This window comes from Ambystoma mexicanum, chromosome 4q (assembly GCF_040938575.1).
Source record: "Ambystoma mexicanum isolate Mex_15411 chromosome 4q, UKY_AmexF1_1, whole genome shotgun sequence".
Classification (NCBI taxonomy): Eukaryota; Metazoa; Chordata; class Amphibia; order Caudata; family Ambystomatidae; genus Ambystoma; species Ambystoma mexicanum.
The window spans coordinates 461947889-461974276 of NC_090928.1; positions in this window are offsets into that span (position 1 = coordinate 461947889).

The window sequence follows — 26388 nt, forward strand, 5'->3', positions numbered from 1 at the left end:
GGACATGGGTGGGGGCCTGCTGGCAGGTTCCCCACAGTGCTGGGGGTGGGGGTGGTGGGAGACATGGGTGGGGGCCTGGTGGAGGGTGTCCCTGGTGGATGGGGGGTGGGGGTGGTGGGAGACATGGGTGGGGGCCTGGTGGAGGGTGCCCCTGGTGGATGGGGGGTGGGGGTGGTGGGAGACATGGGTTGGACATGGGTGGGGGCCTGCTGGCAGGTTCCCCACAGTGCTGGGGATGGGGGTGGTGGGAGACATGGGTTGGACATGGGTGGGGGCCTGCTGGCAGGTTCCCCACAGTGCTGGGGGTGGGGGTGGTGGGAGACATGGGTGGGGGCCTGGTGGAGGGTGTCCCTGGTGGATGGGGGGTGGGGGTGGTGGGAGACATGGGTTGGACATGGGTGGGGGCCTGCTGGCAGGTTCCCCACAGTGCTGGGGGTGGGGGTGGTGGGAGACATGGGTGGGGGCCTGGTGGAGGGTGTCCCTGGTGGATGGGGGGTGGGGGTGGTGGGAGACATGGGTGGGGGCCTGGTGGAGGGTGCCCCTGGTGGATGGGGGGTGGGGGTGGTGGGAGACATGGGTGGGGGCCTGGTGGAGGGTGTCCCTGGTGGATGGGGGGTGGGGGTGGTGGGAGACATGGGTGGGGGCCTGGTGGAGGGTGTCCCTGGTGGATGGGGGGTGGGGGTGGTGGGAGACATGGGTGGGGGCCTGGTGGAGGGTGCCCCTGGGGGGTGGGGGGTGGGGGTGGTGGGAGACATGGGTGGGGGCCTGGTGGAGGGTGTCCCTGGTGGATGGGGGGTGGGGGTGGTGGGAGACATGGGTTGGACATGGGTGGGGGCCTGCTGGCAGGTTCCCCACAGTGCTGGGGGTGGTGGGAGACATGGGTGGGGGCCTGGTGGAGGGTGTCCCTGGTGGATGGGGGGTGGGGGTGGTGGGAGACATGGGTGGGGGCCTGGTGGAGGGTGTCCCTGGTGGATGGGGGGTGGGGGTGGTGGGAGACATGGGTGGGGGCCTGGTGGAGGGTGTCCCTGGTGGATGGGGGGTGGGGGTGGTGGGAGACATGGGTTGGACATGGGTGGGGGCCTGCTGGCAGGTTCCCCACAGTGCTGGGAACTTCCCGCGCACCCCTGAAATCCACGTAGCCGGCCATATCGCGTGTGGAACTTCCCGCGCACCCCTGCAATCCACGTACCCTGACTAATCGCGTGTGGAACTTCCCGCGCACCCCTGAAATCCACGTACCCTGCCATATCGCGTGTGGAACTTCCCGCACACCCCTGCAATCCACGTACCCTGACTAATCGCGTGTGGAACTTCCCGCGCACCCCTGAAATCCACGTACCCGGCCATATCGCGTGTGGGACTTCCCGCGCACCCCTGAAATCCACGTACCCTGCCATATCGCGTGTGGAACTTCCCGCGCACCCCTGAAATCCACGTACCCGGCCATATCGCGTGTGGAACTTCCCGCGCACCCCTGAAATCCACGTACCCTGACTAATCGCGTGTGGAACTTCCCGCGCACCCCTGCAATCCACGTACCCTGACTAATCGCGTGTGGAACTTCCCGCGCACCCCTGAAATCCACGTACCCGGCCATATCGCGTGTGGAACTTCCCGCGCACCCCTGAAATCCACGTACCCGGCCATATCGCGTGTGGAACTTCCCGCGCACCCCTGCAATCCACGTACCCTGACTAATCGCGTGTGGAACTTCCCGCGCACCCCTGAAATCCACGTACCCGGCCATATCGCGTGTGGAACTTCCCGCGCACCCCTGAAATCCACGTACCCGGCCATATCGCGTGTGGAACTTCCCGCGCACCCCTGCAATCCACGTACCTGACTAATCGCGTGTGGAACTTCCCGCGCACCCCTGAAATCCACGTACCCGGCCATATCGCGTGTGCAACTTCCCGCGCACCCCTGCAATCCACGTACCCTGACTAATCGCGTGTGGAACTTCCCGCGCACCCCTGTAATCCACGTACCCGGCCATATCGCGTGTGCAACTTCCCGCGCACCCCGGTATGCACGCACACGTTTATTTTTTCTCTCAGCGCGTGTCTGTGTTTGTGGGTACCCCTTTGTACGTCATTTGTCCTGGAGGGCCACAGTATTGGACATTGATCATGTCTGTATATAGGTGCTATTTGTTGGCGCACCTTTTAGCGCACATTTCTTGCAGGCGCAGAGATGCTACCGCCTGCTTTCTTGTGGCGGTCGTGTTTGTGCCTGTTTGTGCCTGTGCGCTGCTTTGAGCGTGCGCTTTTTTGCCCTATTCTATTCCATGAATACGTGTTGTATGCGAGCGTGTGGGCGTTCCGCGCACTTGCCTCCTATACTTTCCCCGTGCCGCCCACATTCTTCCCCATTCCGAGTGTTGTGCCCCATTTTATTCCCCATTCCGAGTGTCCCGCCCTGTGTTCCGCCTACTTTAGAGCTGTGCGCTGCGCTCGGAGTGATAGCGCAGTGGCCGTGGCGCACGACGTTGGTTGACCTGTGCGCCGGCCTGCGCCGCGCGCTTTTTCAGCGCACGTCCTCTGCTTTTCTTGCGCACGGACTTCCATGAATCGACGTGCGCTGGTTTCCCTGCGCTTTTCGCTAATTTTCGGCGCAGCGCACGTATTGGCCCCTCTGCGCCGGGATTTTCGGCGCACATTTATTCCATGAATCGGCCTGTATGTGTCATTGCTGAACATGAGGGGATAAGGTTGCAATATTGACAATGTAAGCAAAGGTCTTCCAATATTCATGGTGGAATGTATTGCACAGAGATTCAGGGATGTTTTCAGACTTCTCAACTGGAAAAGTAGTCTCAAACAGTTATGAGATGTCCCTGTGTGCTGGTTGAGGGTCACGCAAATACATATTTTGTTTGGGTCAATGTCAAGACCCTTCATATACACATCGAGATGATTAATCCAAATGGCTTGCTTATTCTTAAGTGAAATGTAGTAACCACACCTCACTATTTTCCCCACTCTTCTCCAATTCTTACATTACACATAGTAGTTTTGGAAACTCTTTGTATTAAGAATATCTATAATCTATTTCATTATGGTTAGATGGATGTTAACCCTTCATAATCTTTGCACGACTTCAGACTGTACCTATCTTGCCATAGTTAACTCTCTGGTACTTTAATACCACAATAGCAATATAATTTATTTTTTTTATCTCACTTTTTCAAACAGGATATACATTCACCAGCACGTATGCAACCACAGGAGCTTCACTGTCTCTTACTATATTCCCAGATTCAGGTTTATCACTACACCTGTTCCTTCAGGGGTTTTTGCAACACCACTGACTTTCAGCAGATTACTCCACACGTGGCACTCTCTTCTGTCGCGAATCCTGCATATGATAGAATTCCACTGTTGTTGAGGGTACGTTCGAGCTCCTCCTTCAGCATAAACAGAGATTTTCAGAGTGACATTTGAGTTATTAGCTCTACTACCTCTGTCAACAGTCAGTTTTGACATTTCTTCTCTCCTTGCTGCCCCCTGTGCTGGTGAACGTTTCTGAAGCTACTCCCTCTCTGCAACTAAGCAGCAACCGTTGTCAGAAAAAAACATATCTCCTACTCGCAACTGTATGAACACATATCAAAAAACCATATCTTACTCCTGCATTTTCTTTTACCTACCAGAATATCACCCTTCATGGATTCAGCATGTTCTATTGGGAAAGTGTTCTATCATAGAAAGCTTAATTTACTTAGGTGCAGGAGTCCGTCAGTACAAACACATATTGTTTTATTTAAACTTTGGTGCAGGAATAGAGTTACTTTTGAGTTTAGCAATAATATATGGGAGGCCCCTTCTGGTCCATGCACAGTCATTCCAGCTCAGGTACAACTGGGGTGCATTGAACTGTACATGCATCACACTTTCCCAATATTCTATGAGCTGTTATTCTTGCAGGCAGCAATATTGTACTTTGTGGCATGGAGGATTTGCAAGACAACACAACATCATACCTCATCCACACATTACACTCAGAACCAGATAGTCCAGAAACCTGCTTCCACCCTCATACAAGGAAGTATATAATCTCTCACACAATGCCTCTCTCTACTTCAATAGTCACCAAACAGATACATACCTTGATACAGCAACAATGTGTTCCACAGGAAACACAGTCAGATCAGTCCCTAACCCCTCTTACTTCCATAGTCACAAATGTATCATATGCCAAAACACGCTATGAGACCTTGGACTGCTATGTAACAATGACCCATGTGGCATATGCATTGTCTGTACATTTACAAACAAAGCACTTACTTTCCAAGTCAGTAACCGGCTATGAACCTTGTTGGAGACATTTTTTTAAACTAATGCATTTGTGCATTGTATTGAATGTCCAAGCAGCCTTAGAAAGATTGGCCAAATGATGATATCAGTCAACACCATGATCACATACCATAGATCTTGGATTTGACCAACACATTTAGATGCAAAACTTGTTAACACTATTTGCAACAAAACTATGTGGAGAGCAAATGATTGTACTGTATTGGGACTCAGTGCCAATGAAATTATATATTGAGCTTACATATATATATATAAATTCAATGAAAAAACTTTGTTAAAAGGGACGTTATGGTTAAGTTGCACTACTAAAAACCTATTAAATTCAGTAAAAAAACGTTGTTAAAGGGATGTTATGGTTTAAAGTAAAACCGAAAAAAACCCTGAAATTCACCAGTTATGGTAAGCTAAGCAACCATAACTCGTGCCACCGTGCACTGCTAACACTAACGCCCAGGGCATCAAAGATGACATCACAAATGTCATTGATGACATCACTGATGACATCACATGGCTGGCTCTCCCTTTTTTTCCTTTACTGACATATCTAAGCAACATAGTTTTCTTCAGTAACAGTCAGGAAGTAAAAATTGAAATGGTACTATATTTGTAGACTTAGGGTCAAGGCATATCATATGAAACATATATATAGCGGAAGACACAGACTTGAAAGAGAGCACTCCTTTCTGTGCATGAAGATAATCATTAGAGTCATCAGCACTTTCTCATAGTTTTATTTGTATTACTGTACCTTCCCTGTATATGCTCATATTTGTATACATTGTACTCACACTCCTTTCCTTAGGGTTCACTGACATCATTTGATACACATGCATACAGTAAGTAGCAGCTTTGAAACAGAGCAATCATTTCTCTGCATAAAGATAATCAGTTAGGTTATGAACTCTTTCTGCTGCTACTTCTGCTTTTTTGCTTACTTCTCTGTCCCTGTATATACCCATATTTGTATGTGTTTTGTCTGTAATAATGTAATTATGTATTAAGTGGGTTTTATTAGCTACTTATTACATGTTTCACAGTACGCAAAACTCTAATAAGAAAGCAGTTATAATTTCATTACTCTACATGGCAAGATTATGAATATTGCACCTTCATCATGTCTACTGCACACACTGCCTAAGTTTCTGCATCTGTTGCTTAGTATACTGGATAGAACTTCATAATAGAATGCTATTTATATCAATGCATTGCTTAATGCACTAATTAGCTCATGATATTTATTCAAATGATCCTTGACACTTTTTGGTCAACATTATAAGAATCCCTCCTACAGAGTTTTCATGAAAAGTAAATGCACATGTGATGTCATCAGTGATGTCATCAATGACATTTGTGATGTCATCTTTGATGTCCTAGGTGTTAGTGTTAGCAGTGCACAGTGGCGCGAGTTATGGTTGCTTAGCTTACCATAACTGGCGAATTTCAGGGTTTTTTCGGTTTTACTTTGAACCATAATGTCCCTTTAACAAAGTTTTTTTACTGAATTTGATAGGTTTTTAGTAGCGCAACTTAACCATAGCGTCCCTTTTAACAAAGTTTTTTCATTGAATTTCATAGGTTTTTATTAGTGCAACTTAACCATAACGTCCCTTTAACAAAGTTTTTTTACTGATTTTCATATGTTTTTAGTAGCACACCTTAACCATAATATCCCTGACTTTATATACATGTAACATAGAACATACTGAACCCCTAGCTAGTGATTTCGATGTCCGCGGACTACTGCCATGTCCGCGGACATATCGAAAATCTGAGCGTGGTGAATGTAAATTTAAATAGTGTGCCCCATTTCCCCTTCGAGGTTGGCTCTGAAAAGAGCTGTTTTTTTGGGGGTTTTTTGCAGATCCTTGACAGACACCTGTTATTTTGTATTTTTTTTTCTTACTTTACTCCTAAAATCTTCACATAACCTTCTCCAAAGCAACCCTTACATTCCAAAACAGAATGGCATTTCCCATAAAAGATAAGGAAATGCCATCTTCTTTAAAATAAACAGCATTACTGGAATCAATATTCTCATTATTACAGAAAAACATACCAGCTCTAAGCAAGAAGGCACACATGCCTCGGTTGATTACACACCTAGCATTGTTTTGCTGGTGACAAAAAACGGAACTATTGTCCCATATTGCCCTAGGTACTAATCCAGAAAAAATTACTTTGGGATTTGGCAGGATGTTCATTACTGCTTGAACCAAGTGTTCCAAATCTGCCAACAAAGTAAGGGCACTGACATAGCCCAAATGGAAAGCACCATAGTGCAAAACTACCACATAGGGACTGTTCATCCTGCCCATATATTCACAAACCTGTACAATTCCCTGTACATTGCAATCAGGCACAGTGCTCCACATCACCTCCACTCCTTTTACATCAAAATTCTTTGCAACATGCCTGATTTGAGCATACTGTTGTAAACCATGCACAAACATATCTCCAAGCACCAACACCCTGACTTTCTCCACTTCTTCCATCTTCACTACACACAGTCTCTTTAAACACAAATCCACAACCTCAACATCTGATTAGCTGATCCCTACAGTCTTCTTTCCATGCTGGATTTGCTGGAAAACCCCGGATGTAGCACGCTGTGTCTGCGGACCGCGTAACTCTTAGACAGCCCTTCTACCATTTCCACTTCACTCTCTGTGCCATTCCCTCATTGGATACAGCTAAGCAGGCACACAATATGGAGAACGTCCTCAGAACACCCCCATTTTGTTTATTTTCGAACATTTGAGGACACCGCGAGTGTTCTTAGAACACATTCAACTTGCCAGCGAACAATACGGACAACGTCCTCAGAACACCCCATTTTCTTTATGTACGAACATTTCAGGACACCGCGAGTGTTCTTAGAACACTTTCAGCTTGCCAGCAAACAATACGGACAACGTCCTCAGAACACCCCCATTTTCTTTATGTACGAACATTTCAGGACACCGCGAGTGTTCTTAGAACACTTTCAGCTTGACAACGAACAATACAGACAACGTCTTAAGCACACCCCCTGCGAACATTCCAGGACCCCACGAGTCTTCTTAGAACACTTTGAACTTGACACCGAATCCATTCTGTTTATTTACTAACATTTCAGAACAGCCTTGTTGTCCGCAGAAAAATCGAACACAACAAAAGCATCTAGCACATAAATAAAACAGAACATTGAACCTATCTCATACTTCCCCACCCTCCCCAAACACTCTTACACACCAACACACTCCACTAAATACAATTTTTAATCCAAGTTTCACCGCGCTATCCGCGGTCACCAGCGAATGCAAGATGGCGGGCGCCACAAAAAATCTGACGCGCTCCACGCCCCTCGCCGTCCAATCAGCGAACACGTTGCATGTCCGCGGACATCACGCAAGCCGCCCGGCCAATCAGGGCACTGTCCGCGGAGCAAACCGGGAAGTCCGTCCGCGAAGCGAACGGAGATAGCACTCATTTTTTTGCCTTATATTTTTGTCATTTAAAAAAAAAAACTACTGGACGGATTTACACCACATTTGCAAAAGCACACGTTCGGGAGCAAACCCCTGCTCCTGCCGCAAATTTGGTGTAAATCCGTCCAGCGGTTTGGGCTGTAGGCGTGCGCAAAGTTTTTTCCCATTATGTCTATAGGAAAAAACAAAAGTTTTGGGACCCCCCCTATAACTTTTCCCCCCCTGGACCAAACCTCTCCAAACTTTGCAAAAATAATTCAGAGTGGGCCATATACTTCTTTTGCAAGGTTTGGTGAGGATTTGTCCAGAGGGAACGAAGTTATAAGCCACCCAAAAAATGCTCTTCCTATGGAAACACCAACTTAACCAAAACTACATGGATGCTACCGCGCCCATTTAATAAATAAACTAAAGTTATAAAGAACTACAATGGATTTATCAAATGCGAACACAACTAACAAGCCTCCATGACCAATTTTAATGTGTTTCACTTGTTCTGTAATTCACATTTATCACCTGTGTGTTTACATCTTTATGTTAGACTGTTCATGGAATTACAGTAATTTTGACATTAAAATAACTGAGCTAGATATATTTGTGCTTTTGTTCAAATGGGATTATATATTTAGCAAACCATTTTTCAGAATGCCAAATAATGTTGTGGCCGTGTAGTTATGGTTAAGTTGCTTATCCCATAGGAAGAGCACTTTTTGGGCGGCTTATAACTTTGCTCCCCCTGGACGAATCCCCACCAAACTTTGCAAAAAATGTATATGGCCCACTCTGAATCTTTTTGCAAAGGTTGAGGTGTGGTCCAGGGGGAGCAAAGTTATAGGGGGGATCCCACAATTTCTATTTTTCCCATAGACAGAATGGAGAAAACATTTCCGTCACACCTACAGCCCAAACCGCTGGACAGATTTTCACCAAATGTGCAGCAGGAGCAGCGGCTTGGCCCCGAAAGTGTGCTTTTGTAAATTTGGTGAAAGTCCATCAAGTAGTTTTTTTTTTTTTTAAATGAGCAGAAAAGTAGGTCACAACAAGTTAGTGATATCTATGTCCGCTCCGCGGACACATTTCCTTGTTCGCTCTGCGAACACATTTCCTTGTTCGCTCCGCGGACAGGACACCGATTGGCTGATCGGCTCGCGTCATGTCCGCGGACATGCAACGTGTTCATTGATTGGATGGTGAAGAGCGTGAAGTGCGTCAGAATGTTTCGATGCGCCCGCCATCTTCGATCCGCAGTGACAAATGGGGAAGAAATACAACTTTTGGCAAGTGTGTTGGTGTGTAAGAGTGTTTGGGGAGGGTGGGGGAGTAAGAGATGGATCAAATGCTGTATTTACTTAGGCGGCATGCACCCCCGTTGTGTTTGTCTTGTCCGTGGACAGCCGCACTGTCCGGAATGTCCGTAATTATCCAAAATGGGGGTGTCCTAAGGACACTATACCTGTCCGTACTGTCTGCAGGCAAGATGAAACTGTTCTTAGAGCACATTCAGTGTCCGGGATATCCGTAACTATCCAAAATGGGGGGTGTCCTAAGGACACTATACCTGTCTGTACTGTCCGCAGGCAAGATGAAACTGTTCTTAGAACACATTTGGTGTCCAGGATGTCTGTAACAATCCAAAATGGGGGTCTCCTAAGGACACTATACCTGTCCGTACTGTCCGCAGGCAAGATGAAACTGTTCTTAGAACACACTAGGTGTCCAGAATGTTCACAATTAACCAAAATGGAGGTGTCCTAAGGACATTATACCTGTTGGTGCTGTACGCAAGCAAAATCAAACTGTTCTTAGAACACACGCGGTGTCCGGGATGTCCACAATTATCCAAAATGGTGGTGTTCTAAGGACACTATAGCTGTCTGTACTGTCCGCAGGCAGGATGCAACTGTTCTTAGAACACACTAGGTGTCCGGAATGTTTGCAATTAACCAAAATGGAGGTGTCCTAAGGACACTATACCTGTCCGTGCTGTACGCACGCAAAACCAAACTGTTGTTAGAACACGTGCGGTGTCCTGGATGTCTGTAATTATCCAAAATGGGGGTGTCCTGAGGATACTACACCTGTCCGTACTATCCGCAGGGAATGAAATAACACGCCACACACTTGAAGAACTGCGCCACACTTGTGTAGGTGAACTGGTTTGGATTTATGTAGTTTGATTCACTGACATAAATTAACAAACAATGCCCTTTTTAGATTACACGTGTTTCGACAAACAAGTGTCTTTTTCAAATCAGGGCTAATAACTGCATTATATTTTCCATAGTTCAACACAGGTACAATTTTGAATAGTATAAGAACAAAAACAATTACAAATAATAATACAATGCAAAATAAACATTGGTAAATGAAATATCAAATAAAAAATAAGTGTTTTATCACAGACAAAAAAGGGCGGGTAGAAAGGAGTGGAGGTTTTAGGGATGCGAACAAAAACAAAAATAGGGAGAAAAGAGTATAAGAACAACACGTATTACCATTTAAATAGCAGTGTATTTAGTGTTTGTTGTTCACTATTAGTGCCCTTGGTGGCCTTACCTATATTCAAAATCAGTTTGTTCCAGTCTGAAGAACCAATAAATCACAGGATGAATCCCCCTAAAAAATTAGTTGGAAATCACGGGTTAAGGGCTGTGCAGCATTTCCGAATTATCAGTTTGTTATCTCTATTTAAATCCTACTATGGTATACTTGTGCGCTGGTAGGGAGCATTGTAGCATAACCCCTTCAAACATATAATTCTGTTGGGTGTCTGTCGGTTTTAGGGGCAGTCTGGGACTGCATGCGATTAACAAGGCAGTTTACTCTATGCAAGCTCAAGTTAATAATAATGCAATTAAAACAAAAAAACTTAAAACTTTTACTGCAAACAAGACTGTTTCTAGACATGTTTGTCCAATCCACGTTTTGGGACTGCATGTGGTTGCACAAAGCAGTTTTCTTTATATCGGCTCAAATGGAGAAAATAAATAAGTCAGAAACTTCTAATGCAATCGAGACCGTTGCTTAACATGTCCGTTCAATCCTCATTCTGAGACTGCATTCAGTTACATAGACCATTTTTAATGATATCTAAACACGCGGGTCCACGTTATAAACGTGCCTTGGTTGAGACGCCCGCTCAATCGTGCGATCATGCTCCTAAGGGCTTACCTCCAAAGTTTCATTACATTCTCCCGCCGTCGGGTGCAGCGTCTGAATGTGCTATCTCGTATAAACGGGGTTGCCATGGCAACCCTTGTCCTATTTCAATTTCAGTTGTACCCTGCTCCTTGCTCGGTGGACGGCCGCCATGTTTTGGACTGGCCTGACGTATTTTGCTTAGCATTGAATGGGGAGAAACCAACCATGATCCTATAATAAAAACAAAAGAAAGAAGTATGAGTGTGCTCTTCGTAGTTGTTTTGAACATTGTATCCATATTAATAGAGTCAAATACATGAAAACGCGAATGACCCGATTAGTATCATAGATATTTTTCAGCAGTGTTGTTCGACATGGTCTCACTGTAGATACCAGTGAGGCTTAATTTGTGTACGAATTAGTGATACAAAGTACATATTGTGAGGATAAACTAAATTGATACCAAAAAGCATTTTAGCATTAGAATTGGTCAATATGTTCTCACTATGTTTTTTACGGTGTTATTAGTAAAAATAATTCTGTAAAAATTCAACAAATGTCAATTCTGTGTTATGCAATTATTAAAACAGTTATGTCCAGAATGGCATCTAGTATCCATGCAAGATATGGCATCTAAACTTCAGTGTAGATCATGTATATATTTTGAGGCTAATCGACAATGGAATTGATATAAGCAATAACAAATTAATGCACATCTGTGAACAACAAACACTAAATACACTGCTATTTAAATGGTAATAATTACGTGTTGTTCTTATACTTTTTTCTCCCTATTCTTGTTTTTGTTTGCATCCCTAAAACCTATATGTTTGTTAACAGATTTGTAATGCTTGATTGTAAAACCTCTTCTTTTTCTTGCACTTTTTGTAGTAATTGTGTAGCTGACATATTTTGAAAGTGGGTTCCTGATTTCAATGTGTGTGCAACTCCGTAACATAGAGTTGCTAGTTCACTTTCAAAGAGTAGGTGGAATATGTATTCAACATTTTTTCTAAATCTGGGATCTTCAGAATACATTCGTAATGAGCAGTATTCTGATGCTGTTATCTGAATAGGTCTATCATCGTACCTTCCTTCTTTCCCAGTAGGGAAGAGTAGAGGAAAAGGACATGCTTCTATACTTTTTTCCCATATGCTGATTGGTGATCCTTTGGTTTGTCGCATTTGGTACGTTTCTATTGCATCATTTATGGTGTCATTAGAGTGTAATGGATGAATTGTATAAGCGTCTAAAATATTGGATACTGTAGCAGGATCTAGAAGTTGGAATTGACCACTTTCTGGTGACTCTTGAATTATTCCAGTTGTTTCCCTTAAGTTTTCTTCAATATTAATTTCTTTGTAGTATTCATTATTGTCTTTTAGATATTGCAAGGCTTGTCTAACTTTATGTAAGTCTACGAGTTGTTGCCAAATTGTTTTGTCTTTTGTAGGTACACCATTTACTAAGAGAATTAAACATTGCTCTATTGGACGTTGCACTCCTAGAGTGTGCACATTTTCTTTTAGATCTAATGGTAAATAAACTACTTTGTCACGAATGCCTTTCACCAATTCAGAGGGAGGTAATTTTGCTGTTTTTGGTTGAAGGCGTATCATTGCTTGAAATGGGTGCACTGTTTGAATTATGATGCTCTCATATAAATTGAGTTGTTGCAGGGGTTTTAGTAGTGGGAATCATTCCAAATTATTTGTGATAGCATGTGAAGGAGTTTGCTATTGTCAAGTTTTGTAGTGCAGTCACTGCAAAGTATTAAGGGGTCAGTTATTTCGTATTTGTTTTCTGCTATAAGGTAGAGAGCTAATTCAAACCATTTGGAATCTTCATTGTTTTCTATTTTGTATGTTACGTCTATAGTTTTTGTGTTACTTTTATAAAAAGTTCTCCGGCAACACACACACACATGGTTTGGTACTTCAGAGGATGTACTTTTAAATTTTAATATTTCTTTTTTATATGTGTGTAGTAGAAGGTTACCATCTGTACAATTGTTGCTAGTCTGTTGTAAAGCTACTGCATTTTGTAAGTGGCTTTCACTTCCAAAAGCTCTATTTCTTCAAGTAGATCTTCGGCTGTACCATTTAGAAGATGGATATTTAAATTGGCTAGTGCTAAAGCAGGACTTTTAGCATAGTACAGTTTATAGATTAGATTTCTTATAGTTGAATGATGTGTTGATATCATTTTGATATGATGGAAGGTGCTTTTGCAAATAGGTCCTGAAATACAGGCTAATGAATGTCCTTGTAGTCCTGTGTATTTGCGCACTGGACAGGTATCCATATTTTGCATCCGTTTCATTTTGATTTTGTCTTTGCCTTTCACATACTGATTGAGGAACTGGCGTAAAGATTTGAAAGATTTTTTGGCAATGTTACACGTTGACGTGCATGGCCATTTGTATACTAGATGTTCTGGTTCAGTCGAATGGAGAGGTGATACTGAGTTTTCTGGGGATATTTTTGTAAGCAATATTTCTTGTTTCATTATGGTATTATTACGTTTTTCATAACCTCGTCCACTGCTATGTATGGCAATTGTGTTTGTTTGCTTTTGTTTGTATGCTTTTTCATTAAAATATGGCTCTGTGCTCGTGGTGTGACTCCATTCACCTCCACATATATTTAAGAAGTTAATTTTGTTGACATTCCGTTTATTGAGAAGTCTTTTTTGTAATTTAGTAGTTAGTTTTGTTAATGGTTTCATTCTGTTTAACACTAAAATAAATAACTTCCTTTTGAGAAGGATTGCACTGTCTATCAAAGCTTCTAAGATTAATTTTCTACGGTAGGTTTTAAGGGTTAGCCGTTGTGGTAGCTGGATTCTTGTTAATCACTTTCTGTTTTGTTTTACATTTTGATAGAGGAGGTAAAGTTTCTGTACTGGAAGCTTGTTTTGTTTCGCTAAATGACTGTAATGGCTGTTTTGTTTGAACTTTTTGTTCAAACTCTGCTAGAAATGGATGCTTATTTTGGACACTTTTATTTTCATTTGCTCTATTTCTGCATTGCTCTCTACAGACTTGTTTTTTGGTAGGCATTCTTTGGGGTCTGTTGAAAAAAAAAGAAGGTATGGGTTGGGCTGTTCTGCAATGTATGTGTGCTGTGTGCATGAGTGTCTGAGTATGATGGTAAAGATGTATCTGTTGGTGTGTGATTGTGAATTGGGCAGCTATAATTAGTTGGGAAGGCTATTCTTCTAATTGTGTGTTACTATACTGCGTTTCAGATGACAGTAGAAACTGAGCTAGTGGTGAGGAGAAGCACTAATAGTAAATCTAATGGTATGAAATTAAAACAGTTCTTTGTTTTGTAATACTTAAATTCTACGGGCTGAGTTATGTTATTTGGGTTCCAAAAAACAGGGATTTGTGTGACATTCCGCCTGCTAATCTCTGTTTAATAAATGGGGATTTGTGGGCAGAACGGTGCACAAATCTCCATTATTTTGGTGCACAAATTACATGAATCAACCGCACAGTGTGTTTGAGTAACAGTAAGAATATTAAGGTAGTATTGTACTTACTCTTTTTTTGTGGAATGAGCAGGTTTCTTCAGAGTTGTTGTTTGTAGCTCAGATGCTGCTGCTTTTCAGGAGAGTGGTCTTCAATGCAATTGTAAAAGAAAGAAGTTGGTCATTTTGTGTGTTTATAGCACTGATGTTAATTTAGATGTTGATTTTTATGTTTTTGTATTAGTATTCTTGTTTGATATCTGAACAAAGTGTATGCATGCAGTTCATTTGACTATGTGCAGCCTTTATATTTTATTTACAATATATTAGTTCAACATGCTTTGCAAATGAGTAGAATATTAAGTGTATGAAACTCGCTTGGTTTTTTAAACCTGTGTTATAGAATGTTAGGAGAAAGAAGAAATAATCATATATTTATTTTGCAATTTTTATAAGGTAAATGGCAGAAACTGTATAGAAAAGCATGGAATGTATGCATTTGTGAAGGTGTGGGTAAAAAAGCAGAAGGATGTGATTTACAGGCAGTGGTATTATTGCAGCTGGGAGATTTTAAATGATAGTGTCTATGTGTGTGAGTATATGAAGATGCATGACCCTTTCCTGGCTGTATGTAATTTTATAGTACACTACTAAGTGTTTTTCCACAATTATACTGTTATTTCTCTCATCTTCTAATATTATAATTTTTTAGATAGGTGTGTGTGTAACCAATTTTTTAGATAGCAGACAGGTTTGGAAGTGACTGTTGATTATAGCAGATGGGAAAAATTACAACATAATCATTTTATAGGTTATACAGGTTAAGTGGCGTTTATATGCATTCATAAGAGTTGTACATGTACTCTGAATAAAATATGCATACCTATAGCTTGTATTCATGCATGTGGATATTCATGCAGCTGTAAGTGGACATCTTGGAGACTTGTACAGTAGTTTTTGTGGTAGGTGTTTTCCAATGATATGAGACTTGTACTTAGAGTGATCAACAGTACATTTGAAGTGCTGAACACTGATGATGGAGTTAGATGTAGAGGTCTTGGATGTGATTGGTGGATGGTTGTGCGATTGCTTAGCTGTATCCAATGAGGGAATGGCAGAGAGAGTGAAATGGAAAGGGTAGAAGGGCTGTCCAAGCGTTACGCGGTCTGCGGACACCGCGGCTGTCCGCGGACAGGGCGTGCCACATCCAGGGTTTTCCAGCAAATCCAGCATGGAAAGGGGACTGTAGGGATCAGACAATCAGATGTTGAGGTTGTGGATTTGTGTTGAAAGAAACTGAGTGTTGTGAAGATGACAGAGGTGGAGAAAGTCAGGATGTTGGTGCTTGGAGATATGTTGGTGCATGGTTTACAGCAGTATGCTCAATGCAGGCATGTGGCAAACAATTATGATGTTAAAGGAGTGGAGGTGGTGTGGAGCACTGTGCCTGATTGCAATGTACAGGGAATTGTACACATTTGTGAAGATGTGGGCAGTATGAGCAGTCCCCATGTGGTAGTTTTGCATTATGGTGCTTTCCATTTGGGCTATGCCAGTGCCCCTACTTTGTTAGCAGATTTGGAACACTTGGTTCAAGCAGTAATGAACATCCTTCCAAATGCCAAAGTATTTTTTTCTGGATTAGTACCTAGGGCAATATGGGACAATAGTTCTGTTTTTTGTACTCAGCAAAACATTGCTAGGTGTGCAATCAACCGAGGCATGTGTGCTTTCATGCTTAGATCTGGTATGTTTTTCTGTAATAATGAGAATATTGATTGGAGTAATGCTGCTTATTTCAAAGAAGATGGCATTTCCTTATCTTTTTTGGGAAATGCCATGCTGTATTGGAATGTAAGGATTGCTTTGGAGAAGGTTATGTGAAGATTTAAGTAGTAAAGCAAGAAAAAAAACAAATAAAATACAAAATAACAGGTATTTGTCAAGCATCTGCAAGAAAAACTAAAACAAATGCTCTTTTCACAGCCAACCTCAAAGGTGAAATTGGGCACACTATTTAAATTTACATTCACCACGATCAGATTTTCGATATGTCCACGGACATGACGGTAGTCCGCGGACATCACGTATTACATACAGGGATTTTGGGGTGGAGAGGCATGCAAATGAGAATGAGCAGAGCAAGGGATTGGTCAGTAAGGTTTACTGGGTGTGTTGTGTAAGGAGAGTGTTTGTCAGAAAGTATTTTTCCTGAAAGAAGAACCGTTAGCTATGGCTGTGTGTTTCAGAAAACAGATTATCTGGATTTTGGGAGACTCATGGATACATTGGTTGGAGGTGCATGCAGAACACTATGGAGTAGCTGCAGATCTTGGATTCCCTCATGTGGAAGTGCACTGGCATGAAGTGCATGGAATGAAGTGGCTGGACTTGGTACCTTTCTGTGCTAGTTTGGAGACATAACTGTAACGCTCACCTGATTCTCGCAGAGGCGCCGGTCTTGACTGGGCGACTACCGTATCTTCAAAGGTGATGTGTAGCACCCGGTTGGCTCTTTGGGCTGGACCTCTGTGCACTGTACGCCTGACGTGTAGAGTAAGATGTCTGCAGATAGAAAATATGGGGTTAATGAACTGGGGTTATTGGGGTGTCCCTATCTCTTTCCTCTTCTCCTCTCCTGTAGACCCCCAAAGGTTAACGCTCTCACCTTAGGTAAGTGAATGCCGAGCTCTCCATCTGCCTCGGGGCAGGGTGCTGTAACCAGTTTCTTCACTGGATAGGTAGCGCAGGCCTCTTGACTTCAGAGGACTGCTGTCCGTCGTTTACTGCACGAACGGTAAGTTTCGAGTCATTCAAATGTCTTTAAAGTCTTTAGTAATGATGTCTCTTGTTTTGCAGGGTTCAGGCGATGGCGGATGACGGGCTGAAGTGAGTTGAAGATGGAGCCCGTGTGATGAATAGAAGCGCCTGGAAGCACGTAAGTAAGCGCTTGTTGCCTGCTTCACTATGCGCTCTAACTGTCTTTTTATTTTGCAGGTACGAGTTCGGAGCGGCTGCAGGGTGCCCGAATACCCACTGGATTAGATGTGGAAAGGAGTAATGGCACGTGAGTATTAAAGTTCCCCAATGTCTTTTAAACGCACCTTGTTTTGTCTTTCAGATGCGGGATGCAGCGCCGAAGGCCTCCGGAGTGTACGAAGAGTAGGTAAGCCTTTGCCTTTCAGATGCCGGAATGCTAACCTGTTCTTTCTTGTCTTTATAGGTGTTGCTGAAGACTGGATTCAGGATGGTAAGCCTTTGCCTTTCAGATGCCGGAATGCTAACCTGTTCTTTCTTGTCTTTATAGGTGTTGCTGAAGACTGGATTCAGGATGGTAAGCCTTTTTCCTTAGGCCCAGGACCGGATGCAGAAGACATGATGAGCGTTCTGCTGCAGAGGTTGCAGAATAACGCAAAGCAAGATTCATCCACCGGGTGTGGTTTAAATAGCCTCCTGTAGTGCTTAGGTGTCTCCTTCCACAGCCACGCCTAAGTAAGAAAAGAGTTCCTGGTAAGAAAAGAGTTCCTGCCTTCCAGAAGAGTTCCAGTGTTCTGAATCTAGGGAGTGGCTCCAGCCCCACCCAACAGGAAAAGTAGTTCCAAACAGAAGAGGATCAGAGGCTCAACTGGCAGGCAAGTAAGCAGCATGGTCTGCTGAAGGTAAGTCCACCCAAGCATTATGAGCCCGGCGCTTCCAGCGCTGGGACTGGGCATATTTATGAGCCTGGTGCCACTGGCGCCAGGACTGGGTCCAAAAGGTCCCAATTGGGACTGGTTGGCACTCGGAACCTGGGTTATGGATCTGCTTCCAAGGGAGTTGGGAAAACCCTGACCTTTTGGAAGCAGAGATCATGACAGTACCCCCCCTCAAGGCCCCTCCCAAACCGGGCTTCTCCGGGGGTTTTGGCTTGTCAGGAAATGTTTGGTGAAATCTTTTGATTAGGCGAGGAGCGTGGACATATTCAGCAGGTTCCCAGGATCTCTCTTGGGGGCCGTAGCCTTTCCAGTCAATTAGGTAGAATAGTTTAGATTTGGAGATCTTGGAGTCCAGAATGCTTTTGACTTCAAACTCGAGTTCTCCATCCACTAGGATAGGTTTTGGAGATTTGGTTAGTCGGGTTTGAGGTTGCACGGGTTTTAATAGAGAGACGTGGAAGACCGGATGTATCTTCATGTGCGGGGGCAAGTCCAACTTGACCGCTACTGGGTTTACTATGGTAGTGATGGAATAGGGACCAAAGTATCTTGGGTTGAATGTGCGTGGCCCTTTTAGAGATAGATATTTGGTGGATAACCAGACTTGATCCCCTACTTGATAGTGAGGGGCTTCCTTCCGATGTTGATCTGCTCCTTTCTTGTATTGTTCTTTAGCCCTTTGAAGGTGAGAAACAGCTTCCTTAAAGGCTTGGGTGATTGTAGAATGCAGGTAGTCTACTGCTGGTGTTTCAAGATCTTGGAGGGGATCCAACTCCGAGGTTCGAGGGTGACTGCCGTACAAAAGAAAAAACAGGGTTTTCCCAGTTCCCGAATGGACAGAGTTATTGTAGGCATACTCCGCTATCCAAAGGATATCTTTCCAAGTTTTTTCAGTTTGTTGCAGCATGCAGCGTAAATACTGTTCCAGAGTTTGATTGGTCCTCTCGGTTTGTCCGTCGGTCTGAGGGTGGTGACTGGTCGATAGTCTCACATCAATTTGAGCCGACCGACAGCAACTTCGCCAAAAATGAGAAATAAATTGACTACCTCGATCCGAAATTAGAACCGAAGGAAAACCGTGCAGTCGGACGATGTTTTCGAGAAATTCTCGGGCCAGAGTTGCTGCTGTTGGCAAGCCTTTGAGCGGAATGAAATGCGCCATCTTGGAGAATAAGTCCACGATTACTAGAATCGTATTGTATCCGGAGCATGGAGGTAGATCGGTGATGAAGTCCATAGAAAGCGTATGCCAAGGGCGAGGTGGGATGTCAATAGGGCGTAAGAGGCCTGCTGGTCTTTCCTTTTGACTCTTGTTTTGGGCGCATACTCCACAGGACATTATAAAGTCTCTGATATCTTTTTTCCAAGACGGCCACCAGAAGTAGCGCTTGATCTTTTCTGAGGTCTTGGCTATACCGGGATGACCTTCCATTAAAGAGTCGTGATAACAAGAGATTACTTTTTTCTGTAAATCTGTGCTGGGTAGGTATAATCGTTCTTGGAAATACAATAAGTTGTCCTTTACTGCAAAGTCCTTTCCCTGCAGATGCCAATTCTGTATGTCTGCTGGAGTTACAAGTTGCCTGGCTTTATCCTTAACTTCCTCTATGGATTCTGTGGCGATTACACCCAGAATTCTTTGTTCGGGAATGATTGGTACAGGTTTAGGGTTGACCAAGTGTTCTTCCACTCCCATCCGAGAAAGGGCATCGGCTTTACCGTTCTTTGTACCAGGTCGATAGGTAATTATGAAGTCAAACTCGGCAAAGAATAATGCCCAACGGAGTTGTCTAGAGGATTGGGCTTTTGCGGTCTTCAAATATTGCAGGTTTCGGTGATCCGTAATCACAGTAACGGTGTGTCGGGCCCCCAGCAGATAATGCCGCCAAGCCTTAAAGGCAGACTTGATAGCCAGAAGTTCCTTGTCAGTAATCGTGTAATTGATTTCAGGAGGCGAGAATTTGCGGGACCAAAATGCCACGGGATGCAACTGATTGGTTACCGGGTCCTTTTGTGATAGAACTGCCCCCATGGCAAGGCTTGAAGCATCAGTTTCCACGATGTAGGGGAGTTCGGGGCGAGGGTGTTTTAAGATTGGTGCAGAGATAAATTTAGTCTTCAAATCCTGGAAAGCTTGTTCCGCCTCGGTAGACCATTCAAAACGTTTGTTTTTCTTTAACAAGGCAGTGATGGGCTGGACTATTCGAGAGAATTCGGGGATAAACCTGCGGTAAAAGTTAGCGAAGCCTAACATGCTTTGCACACCTTTTACGGAGGATGGTGATGGCCATTTGAGAACTGCATCGACCTTCTTTGAATCCATACGCACTCCGCCAGGTGATAATATGAATCCCAAGAATTCAACTTCAGTCACGTTGAAAACACATTTTTCCAACTTAGCGAAAAGTTTGTGTTGACGCAATCTTTCGAGGACCATTTTCACGTGTTTCCGATGTTCAGATTCCGATGAAGAATAAACGAGGATGTCGTCAATGTAAACAACAACACATACATCTATGAGCTCTCTGAGGACATCGTTCATAAAATATTGAAAGGCGGCCGGGGCATTGCAAAGTCCGAAGGGCATGACCTGATATTCAAATAGCCCATACTTGGTGCGGAAGGCCGTCTTCCATTCATCGCCCTCTTTTACTCGTACCAAGTGGTAAGCTCCTCTAAGATCCAGCTTTGTATATATGCATGCTTTTCTGACTTGGTCCAGGAGTTCAGGGATCAAAGGTAACGGATATCTATTCTTAACAGTGATCTGGTTCAGGGAGCGATAATCGATACAAGTTCTAAGGTCTCCTTCCTTTTTTGGAACGAAGAACAAAGCTGAAGAAGCAGGGGACTTGGAAGGACGAATAAACCCATTTGCCAGGTATTGATCCAGGTATTGTCGAAGGTGAAGGTTCTCAGGCTCGGTGAGGGCATAAATTCTACTACAAGGAGGAGTAGATCCAGGTATCAGGTCTATCTGGCAGTCATAAGACCTATGAGGAGGTAGAGAGTTAGCCTGATCCTTCCGGAAAACATCTTGGTATTCTAGATATTCGGGAGGTAACTGGGGAGTCTCTGAAGAAATTGCGGCCAGTGCAACACCAGGTGGAGGGTGACAAGTAGAGACACATTCTGGAAACTGGACCGTTCTTGCTCGCCAATCGATCAGAGGATTGTGTTTCTCTAACCAAGGTATTCCTAGAATAAACTGAAACTGAGGGGCCTTGATCACATCGAACACGATCTTCTCATGGTGTCCATCTTGACTTACTAGCGTCACCTCTTGAGTGGTATGCGTTACTGGCCCGGAGGCTATCTCCGTACCATCCACCGTAGTAATGACGTCCTTTACAGCCTTGGGACAAAGGTTAGATTCATCCTCAAAACCATTTCATGATCCACATAATTGCCGATGGCACCGCTGTCGACGTAAGCTTCAATTGCATGTAATCGATCCGGATTATCAGGGCTAATGAGGACCATAGGTATCACGAAATGCGAGGTCACGGAACTGGTTTTCACGCTCGGCAAGAGGACCTCTATTCTTGTCGGGCGAGGTCGTTTCCCTGCTCAGAGTTTGTAACTTTGGTAACTGCAGCTCCTACTGCCTTCTTGGCAGGTTTCACCGGACAGTCTCGAAGAAAGTGCCCCGAGTTTCCGCAATATAGGCATAATTGCAACTGTTTCCTCCTTTCCCGCTCCCTTTGTGTTAGAGGACCTTTCAGACCCCCTATTTGCATGGGTTCCCCGGAGTCTACTCCTTTGGAAGGAGTTGGCGGTTTGGAAAATACTCGAGCATCAAACTTGGAACGATCGGCCTTCCTGTTCTGCAGCCTGTGATCTATTTGAACGACCAAGTCTATATAATCCGAACAGTCTTGTGGGGGATTCACTACTTGGGCTAAAACGTCTTTGAGCTCTCCACGTAGACCTCTATAAAACAGCGTAATCCTTTTGTCCTCAGGCCATTGAGTTTCCACTATTAGTCTATTGAAAGATGCAATATAAGCCAAAAGGTCTTGATTACCCTGTCGCAACGAAAGAAGCTCATTATCCAAGGCCTGCCCCTGTGAATGTCTTGCGAACAGTTTTTCCATACTAAGCTGAAAGGCTTGAAAATCATGGAGAACCGGATCATCTTGATTAACTAGAGGGATCGACCAGTCTGCCGCATTGCCACTAAGGTACGAAAGTACAAAAGCTACTTTTGCTTGATCAGTTGGAAAGGCTGCTGGCCGGCATAAGAAGTGCAACCGGCACTGATTGATAAATACTGCAAACCTCTTTGGGTCACCAGAAAATCGTTCGGGCGGAGCCAGAGGTACATTCCCAGGTAGGTTGATCTGCACTGGATTCATAGAGGATGTTGAAGGAAGATTTGCCCCTGATGCGGGTAACAGGGTCTGTCCGGCTTGTGACTGTAGCACTTGTCTAGCAAGATTGTCTGTTCTCTCCTTGGAAATAATTAGTTCCCTTCTTAGAGCATTCGTTTCCTGACGAGTTGCATGCACTTCTGCCCTTAGTTCCCCAAGTAACCGGGCTAGGGGGTCAGTATCCGAGGTTTCCATAGCGCCTGGGCGAGAGTTTTGCGGTAGGCTTTGCGTTCTGTAACGCTCACCTGATTCTCGCAGAGGCGCCGGTCTTGACTGGGCGACTACCGTATCTTCAAAGGTGATGTGTAGCACCCGGTTGGCTCTTTGGGCTGGACCTCTGTGCACTGTATGCCTGACGTGTAGAGTAAGATGTCTGCAGATAGAAAATATGGGGTTAATGAACTGGGGTTATTGGGGTGTCCCTATCTCTTTCCTCTTCTCCTCTCCTGTAGACCCCCAAAGGTTAACGCTCTCACCTTAGGTAAGTGAATGCCGAGCTCTCCATCTGCCTCGGGGCAGGGTGCTGTAACCAGTTTCTTCACTGGATAGGTAGCGCAGGCCTCTTGACTTCAGAGGACTGCTGTCCGTCGTTTACTGCACGAACGGTAAGTTTCGAGTCATTCAAATGTCTTTAAAGTCTTTAGTAATGATGTCTCTTGTTTTGCAGGGTTCCAGCGATGGCGGATGACGGGCTGAAGTGAGTTGAAGATGGAGCCCGTGTGATGAATAGAAGCGCCTGGAAGCACGTAAGTAAGCGCTTGTTGCCTGCTTCACTATGCGCTCTAACTGTCTTTTTATTTTGCAGGTACGAGTTCGGAGCGGCTGCAGGGTGCCGGAATACCCACTGGATTAGATGTGGAAAGGAGTAATGGCACGTGAGTATTAAAGTTCCCCAATGTCTTTTAAACGCACCTTGTTTTGTCTTTCAGATGCGGGATGCAGCGCCGAAGGCCTCCGGAGCGTACGAAGAGTAGGTAAGCCTTTGCCTTTCAGATGCCGGAATGCTAACCTGTTCTTTCTTGTCTTTATAGGTGTTGCTGAAGACTGGATTCAGGATGGTAAGCCTTTGCCTTTCAGATGCCGGAATGCTAACCTGTTCTTTCTTGTCTTTATAGGTGTTGCTGAAGACTGGATTCAGGATGGTAAGCCTTTTTCCTTAGGCCCAGGACCGGATGCAGAAGACATGATGAGCGTTCTGCTGCAGAGGTTGCAGAATAACGCAAAGCAAGATTCATCCACCGGGTGTGGTTTAAATAGCCTCCTGTAGTGCTTAGGTGTCTCCTTCCACAGCCACGCCTAAGTAAGAAAAGAGTTCCTGGTAAGAAAAGAGTTCCTGCCTTCCAGAAGAGTTCCAGTGTTCTGAATCTAGGGAGTGGCTCCAGCCCCACCCAACAGGAAAAGTAGTTCCAAACAGAAGAGGATCAGAGGCTCAACTGGCAGGCAAGTAAGCAGCATGGTCTGCTGAAGGTAAGTCCACCCAAGCATTATGAGCCCGGCGCTTCCAGCGCTGGGACTGGGCATATTTATGAGCCTGGTGCCACTGGCGCCAGGACTGGGTCCAAAAGGTCCCAATTGGGACTGGTTGGCACTCGGAACCTGGGTTATGGATCTGCTTCCAAGGGAGTTGGGAAAACCCTGACCTTTTGGAAGCAGAGATCATGACAATAACATCATCCAGACATAGTTATAAATCATTGTCGAGGGAACAGTTTAGGACATGTGTCTGGAATTTCTTTGCAATTTGCAATGAAAGAAGGACTTGGGAAGGTCATGGACATGTTTCCAAATTCCCAAGTAATTTTTTCTTGTATTGCGCAGAGACAAATGTGGCTGCATTCTTCTTCATTTGGTCCACAAATGGAGAAAGCGAAGCGTAATGTCAATAAGGCTGTTTTGTGCCTTTCTAAGAGATGTTGGCATGTCCTCTTTTCACAATGAAAATATTATGTTCCGTAGCACATACATTTTTCGCAGAGATGGAGTCCATCTTAATTATGCTGGTAATCAGATTTTTCTGAGAAATGTACAAAATGCTTTGCAACCTTTTTTGGAATTACAGCCATCCATTTTGCAGTAGGTGTTGACTATTTCAAGTTTTTCAAACATAAAAACACCACCAAAAGGCTCTTTTCAGAGCCACCACTTCCTCCCAGAGAAAGGTGCAATGGTTTTGATAGGGCAGCACCCCAACATTTTAGATTTCTGCGAACTGTCAACGAACTTCTAAAAAATGCACAGGGTCCTGCTAAATTTATTTGCCACTTCTATTTTTAGACTGTGAAAGGTGGCTCTGAAAAGAGCCTTTTTTTTGGATTTTTGTTGTTTTATTTTTTTTTTTTTTTACACATGAAACACTAGCAGAGGAGGAGAAAGGAGGGTAAGGAAGGGACGGCAACCACAGGGATACGAAAGGGCAGGTGGAGAGAGGAAGATGAAGCGTGGGCCTTATTAATGTGTTTGACAGACCTTCTCATGCTCCTTGACGTAGTCTTGAAAGCACTCCGAAGACTCTCCACCCTGCAGAGTACTGGGTCGCAGTACATACACAAAACTGTGACCCTCGAAAGGTAAGGGTCAACAGCATCATGGATGGCCTTTGAGGCAGCTGGACGGATGCGCTGTCCCATAGGAGTATCTCTTGTGGTGACAGGAGTGATAACAGAGGATGTGGTAGAGGAACTCAACCTACTATGTTGATCACAAGGTACAACCTTGCGAATGGCCCCACCATGGAACGACCTTAGGTGTCGCTTCATAGATGTCATGCCAAAGCTGTACGAACCAGGCCTCTCACGGCTCAGCACCATTTTGCACTGGTTGCAGGTGACCTTGTTCGCATGTGCTTTTGGTACGTCATCATGAATGGTAAATAACCGCCACACCCAAGACTCAAGGCGAGTGCTGGTAGTAGGGACTTCCACTACCTCATCGTCTTCACCTGTTCATGCTCCTCTACATCCTCATGCCTGTTCCCCTCTTCTGGCCCTTGGGGAGGTGGTGGTGGAGGGAATGGGGATGGTGCTGAGGCTGATGTTGCACCAGCTGGAGCAGCAACCATAGATGCCATCAGGTCTGATGGAAAGCAGCAAGAGCAATAACATCTGGAAGATTAGCAGCCAAAGTAGACAATGCTCTGTCAGATAGCCAGAAGCACAATGAGGATGAGCTCTGGGTTGTCTCCTTTTATAGGGGTGCGGGTGGACGCTCTGCAGACAGCCGCGCTGTCCGCGGACAGATCGAACACCCAAAAAGGGCTCAAAAAGTTCCAAAAAAATATGTAGAAAGTCAGGGTCATTGTCAGGGACATGTGCAATGGTGAATATTACTATAAAATACTTTGGATGTTCTGAAAAAGTACTTTTAAAATTTTCGGGGACCCGGATAGTGTCCGTAATTCAGGACACACGCTCAGCGTGGGCGCGGTCACCTTATGACATCGAGAACACATCCGCGAAGGAAATGGGTGTCCACAGGACACCAAATGCACAGGAACGGTTGTGCGCGCTGTTGTTCTACGGACAGTGTTCGGTTCCTCAAACTAATTAAAAGTGCGACACAAGTGAGACGGACAGTTACGGACAGGCACGATGTTCGTAGGACTTATGGGTGTGGTGCACATGTGCGTAGATGTTCTAGAGTCAGTACGGACAGGTATAGTGTTCTTAGGAAACCCTCATCTCAGATAATTACAGACATCCCAGACACCGCGCGTGTTCTAAGAACAGTTTTATTTTGCTTGCGTACAGTATGGACAGGTATAGTGTCCTTAGGACGCCTCCATTTTGTTTAAAACAGACATTCCAGACACCGCACATGTTCTTAGAACAGTTTCCACTTGCATGCAGACAGTACGGACAGTTATAGTGTCCTTAGGACACCTCCATTTTGTTAAATTACGGACATCCCGGACATCGCGTGTGT